Genomic DNA, 6,038 nt, shown 5'->3' with positions numbered 1-6,038 from the left:
GCTGCCCACAAGGGTCTCTTCTGCAGGACGGGGTTCGTTAAACTTGCCACGAGTAAGGCCTACTTGCAGAGACACCAGTGAAATTTAGAAGACGACGGGAGGGTGAAACGGGTTACTTTATCCCCTTAAACGCTCGGTAATCGGGATAAAAATAAGTACAATGCACCCAAATACAGTATAGGATGGGCGTTTGCGTAACCAGCAGAGATGTTTGTCAGGTTGCTTATGCCCAGGTAGGAGGGGATGAGGGCTCCGAGTCCCTGGCCCTTCTCACCAGAGCCCCGAGATGAGCCTAGAGCTGTTCCCACCTGGTGAATGGGGAAACTCAAGCTCCAAGAGGTTAGGTAACCAACGCAGGGCCTAACACCTGCTGTTACGGGAGTGCTGACCGCAGAGCCCTGAGACTAACAGCGCCTCTGACTGCCCCAGGGACCCCATGTGCTGCATCGTTGCCCCATTTTACTGGGAACGCTGGGATCCAGGTGGGTCTGGCCCAAAGTCAAGGGTCACTCATTCCCAGAGCATCCAAGTCACTGACTGGAAGAAGTAAGTTACAAGGAAACGGACAGATTCGAGCCCAGGGCATGGGGAGGGCGGGGACTCCTGTGGCCTGTGGCTCACTGATTGCTAAGAGGTGCCCAGTGCTGGAGGCCTCACGGCTCTAGGTATAAAGGAACAGAAAGCTCTTGGGGTGGGGCTCCCGTGAACAGCGCACCACAGTGGAATTTTCCCAATAGCTTTTTTTTTAAGGCATCTCCCAGCTGCCTGCTGCTGCCACCATCAGAACAGGAATCAGGTTTCAGGAGGAAGTCCTGGGAGGTGGGGGCAGAGGACAGAGGGTGCGGAGGGTGGAGTGAGCAGGGGCACACAGCTCCAACACCGCATGACCCACTACCCACTGAACCTGTCCGTGCGTGAGGCTCTGTCACTGGGCCTGAGGTGTCTCCGGCCCCACAGAACTCCCTGCTGCGCCCAGAGCACCCTGAACTCCCACATCCCCGTCACCGCACCTGCTCTGCCTCTACCTGGCTCCCCCTTCCTCCTCTAATTCCTAGTTCCCTCCGTGGTGGCTCAAAATATACCCCAGAACATCCTCCTCATTCTTACCCACATCCCCACCACCTATTGTCTCACCGGGTCTGTGTGAGGCCCCCAGGTCCAAAGCCCCCAGGTCCTTAGCAGGTAACAGGCAGCCCGGGCCCACACAGGAGGGATGACAGCAGAGCCTCCCAGCCCTGCATGTGTGTGCTCCCTACATCCCTGCTCTCGTGGCGGGGGAAACTGAGGCTCCGATAGGGGAACCTTCCCACCCACAGCCCCACAGCTTCCGAGTCCACAGGCAGGATTTGAGCCAGGCTGCTTTTGTTGTTGTTGTTGTGTCAGAGAGGAAGGGAGAGGGAGAGGGAAACATCAATGATGAGAGAGAATCACTGATCGGCTGCCTCCTGCACGCCCCCTACCGGGGATGGAGCCTGCAATCCTGGCATGTGCCCTTGACTGGAATCAAACCCGGGATCCTTCAGTTCACAGGCTGACATTCTATCCACTGAGCCACACCAGCTAGGGCGAGCCAGCCTGGTTTTATCCCATAGCGTCCCTCCCATCCCCACCCCACCCCCCTGGACATAGCCTCCTTGGGTCTGGGTCAGCGGCCTCTAAGATTATCTGCCTCTGAGACTGTGAGCTTGACAATGGCACACGGGATGCTCAGGACAGTTGAGGTGCCTCCTCACAGGCTGGGAGCTGGAGGCCCTGCAAGGGAGGTGGTGGCCTCCCCATCCCGGGTCGCTGCGACCTGCCGCTGTGGAGGAGGAAACGCCGTGGAGCCAGGGGCTGGTCGGGACCGGGCCTCTTCCCAGGAAGGGTGCGGCTCATGCTGCGGGAGGGCGACCCACTTCGAGTGTGTGTGATCCACCTCCTTCTGCCCCCTGCGGGCCCTGGTCAGGGCAGAGCTGCACCCCGAAGGCTGCACCCTGCACCACAGCCTGCCGATCCCCAGGGTCCCAGAATAGGGAGGGGCTGAGGGGCTGCCAGGCAGGGACATTTGGGGCAAGACGAGGAAGAGCCTTCCGATGAAGGGGCCGCAGGGGCCTCACGCCTTCCCTTCAAAGTCCTGAGATGGTCGCAGCTCCCGCAGGCTCGGCGCGGGGAGCCCCCAAAGCTTATCTACGAGGGGACTGTGATGTCTGTCTTACCAGAAAACCAGGGCCGGGAAGGTTTACTGGTTTAGGAAGATAAAGATTTCCAGGACCAGGTTTAGGACCCAGCACATAGCAGGCTCTCGACACGTGTTTGCTGAATGAATAAATGAATGTTTACAAACTCTGTTTGCAACCACGGCCCCTTTTCCTCCTAACTAGCAGTTTAATGCCAACATGAAGAATCCCGGAGCCTCAAAAGACCCCCAACCTGCCAGGTGCAACACCAAGTCTGGGAGAAGCATGGGGGGGGGGCGGGCGGGGGCGGTGACGTCAGTTCAGTGTGAGAAAGTCACCCAGAGGCCCAAGTCTCCCTCTTCCTCCCCAGCCTGGGAAGGGGAGGCACCGGTGGGGCTTGGTCTGGGAAGCAGGAGGCAGGGAAGTGAGGAGCCCGACCGTGGACCCCAGGATGGCAACCACTGCTCCAAAGATTCCCTTAAACCAGCAGTCGCCAACCTTTCGGACCTCACGGACCACTGGCCCAGAGGATCACCTGACCGCGTGGAGGCTGGCTCGGTGGGCATCCCTGGTGCAGCTTTGGGGGAGGTGGGTGCTGCCAACAGGCCAGACTGCAGGCTCCCAGGGATGGGGCCCTGAGACGGCACAGGCTGCTTTGTGTGTGGGAGTGACTAGGGCAGGTATGTGGGGCCAAGACCAGCACAGTGCAGAGCTGGAGCTAAGAGCCAGGGTTTGCCACAATGAGCGGCACCGAGGGGGTTCCTGACCTCTATGAGCAGCTCCCAGGGCTGTGCACAGGCTCCCCCACCCCCACCCCCACCCCCACGCCAGAGCCCCTGAGTGGGCAGCTCCGTTATCGCTGGCTCCCAGCTCGTAGTTTGCAGGGCGCATGGTCATGTCTGACACTGACCAGCAGGAACTGTCCTGAGCAGAGACACAGCCAGTGCTCAGGCCTGTGCTGGAGGAGAGCAGCTGAGTCAAGTCCCCCCCTGGATGAAGGGGACCAGGACTTGCTAGAGGCCCCCATAAGCCTGGGGTTCATGGCAAGTGGTTCAGGCTTCTCCCCACACTGTTCTGCTCCCACTGGGAGGAGGGCTGGGCCAGCTCGGTGCCTGCACCCACCCCAGGCCAGGACCGAGCCCTCAGGGGACCTGAGCCCACAATCCAGCGCCATCCTGGCTCCTCTGCAGGAGGGCTGAAGGTGGAGGGAAGGAGCCGTGGCGTGGCGGAGGCCCTGGGACGAGCCAACAGCAGGCCCAGCTCACCACCGTGGGGCGGGCATTTCTGCACGGACCTTAGACTTGCCCAGCGGGCCTCTCCAATGGACACCCCATAGCTGGGCAGGACCCGCAGCGGTGGGCACGTGGGGCATAGGCTCTGGCCAGGCACCGTTATCAGAGCAGGAGCTCCTGGTGGTGGTGGTTGGGGGGGCGGGCATACGGGGGGGCGGGCAGGGCAAGTGTGTGCAGAGGGAGAGGGGCAGGGAGGGGAGGGCACGGTGCACTCGGGAGCTGGTCCTCACGCAGGTGAGATGGTTGCCTGCCATCACTGATGGCCTGGCCCTGCACAGGAGGGAGCAGGTGTACCCATTCCCGTCAGGTCACAGCTGGTGGGGGGAGGGCTTTCACTACTCAAAGGGGCAGGAAGGCTGCAGGAGTGCCCTGGCGCTAGGCAGGCCTGCCACCAGCTCCCAGCATGCATGAGGGCATGAGGGCCAGCGCTCCGTGTAGCCTCAGTCTGGAAGGCGGCACAGGGAGAACCATGCCCACCTGACTGTAGGCTGGGGTTCAGGGAAGCCAGGGCCTGCGTGGGGAGCAGGCCAGAGGGGCGGCTTCCCAACAGGCCTCCCCAGCCCTGGGGGATCCCCTGGACCGTGACATGAAGTGTTCAGGCTGTGTCTGAGCTGCAGCCGCCCCCAGCCTGCCCCTGCCCCACAGGGCCAGGGACCTCACGCCACGGGGCTGGGCTGATGGGGACCCAGCGTTCTGCCACTGCCCCTGGCCTCTGCCCACGGGCCTGGCCAGCACAGGAGGGACAGTGACCTCACTTTAAGGTGAAAGGGTAGGCCTAGCCAGCCACATGAGCACCATGTGATTGTGGTCAGCACCCTGTGGCGCAGGCCCCTGATGGACCCAGCCCCCAGGCCAGGGCCTCTGCTACCACCAGGAGGAGGAGGGGAGAGGCAGTGAGGGCGCCTGCAGATGTGATTTTCTGGCGAGTTAGTGGACTGGGGTGTGGCAACTTCTCCTTCGCAGTTTCCGCCTTTGCTTCTCCCCGTCCAGGAACCACAGGGAGGCGGGTCTTGGAGGACAGGGCCACATCCTACTGGGTTTGCACGCAGGTGTCTGCATGGCTGCACTGTTTCGTCTGTACAGCCAACCCTGTGAGAGGGAGGGCCTGTCAGGATCTCCGTTTACGCCCGAGGGTACAGGCCTGGGGATGAGCGGCCTGGCCCGGGAGCGCAGGGCCAGGGTGGCAGCAGCAGACCCGTGCCCGGCACCTGGCTCAGCGGGGCTCCTGTAGATGAAGCCCTTACAGCACAACTCGCGATGAGACCGCTTGGCAGTGTTACCAACCCCTGCACACACTTTTCTGGTTAGTGGGTTTGGGCACGATGAAGGTTTGGGAATTGTCCAATGGGCTCGGTAGCTACGATGCCCAGTCCACATCCTGGCTCACCAGTCACCAAGTGGGAGCACGTGCTTAACATCTCAGTGCCTCAGCTGTCCCGCCTGTGAAATGGGGTGCCGGTACCTACCTCATCGTTTGTCAGTTAACGGCTAACGCGTGGCAATGGCGAGCCTGTTAGCTGTGACCCTTCCTGGCACAGACAACACCGACACCATCCACGTTCGATGCTGGTGGCATCACCAGTCAGTGCTAGTTCAGTAAAGTGAGGCAATGGTTCCCGGAAGTGTCATCAGCCACCCACCCCAGTGACGCAAGGCCGGCGGCGGGCTGCGAGCAGCAGCGATTTCCTGGTCTGCGCTCGCAACAGTGCCCAGCCGTGATGCCATCTGCTCGGCTGCTTTCCAGAGAAACCGGGGCTGGGCCCTCCTTTCCGTTCCTGGACTGCTGTGCAGGCTTGGGCCCCTGGCCGTGTGCCCTGTGCCCAGAGCCGCCGGTGGCAGCAGCACAGACCCTAACAGCAGAGGCCCGAGCGCTTCAGACATGTCATCCAGGGAGGCCTTTACTCCCCGGGCTGTTCAAAAAGCACTCGGCTGTGACATGGGAATTCCTGGGGACAGGGTCGGCCGGGGCTGTCTGGGAGGGCGAGTGTGCAGAGCACACGTCCTGCTCCTGAGCTGTGGCACTTGTGAGCGGTGATGCTGGCGGATCTTAAAGAGCCAGAACACAGGGGAGCCCACGTCAGCGAAGCCACAGGCACCCCACAGGCCGTGAGGCAAACCCACAGCAGAGGGACCTCCTCGGGTGACCCATCGCCCGCCAGCCCTGCCACAGGTGCCTCTAGGAAGGCGGCGTCTGTGCCACCTCCCACCCAACTGGGCTCAGGGGTCGCACGGAGGGGGGATGACTTAGTTCACACAAGACACACCCGGAATGTCGCCCGCCGACGGCTCAGTCAGCTCACGCAGAGGGCTGAAGGCACGAGGTGCCGCTTTAAACCCCAGACTTGCTTTAACTTACTCAAGGTCACAAGGCCAGCCAGCAGCCAGCCAGGCTCCACGCGGCAGGAGCCCGATGGGCTGGCACTAGAAGTCAGGGAGGGGGAGGACTTTATGGAAGACAGTGCTGGTTTACTCGCTGGCAGGGCTACCACGCTTACGACGGCTTTTCCCAGCGAGGCTTATCCATTGCACACGGGATGTGCTGACCCCTGCGGTCCCCCCCGAATGTGGGAAACGGCTGCATGGTTTGTGG

The 6,038-nt window shown here is 61.7% G+C and overlaps 1 protein-coding gene across 1 annotated transcript in view; it reads right to left on the bottom strand.

Moving 5' to 3' along the window:
* Positions 1-6,038, bottom strand: part of TBC1D14 (TBC1 domain family, member 14) — an 82,639-nt gene that overhangs the window by 76,175 nt on the left and 426 nt on the right. The gene's annotated exons all lie outside the window — the stretch shown is intronic.

This window comes from Myotis brandtii, unplaced genomic scaffold (assembly GCF_000412655.1).
Source record: "Myotis brandtii unplaced genomic scaffold, ASM41265v1 scaffold986, whole genome shotgun sequence".
In the NCBI taxonomy this organism is placed as follows: domain Eukaryota; kingdom Metazoa; phylum Chordata; class Mammalia; order Chiroptera; family Vespertilionidae; genus Myotis; species Myotis brandtii.
Note: the sequence above shows the minus strand (reverse complement) of the source record. Positions and strands in the feature narration are given on the sequence as shown.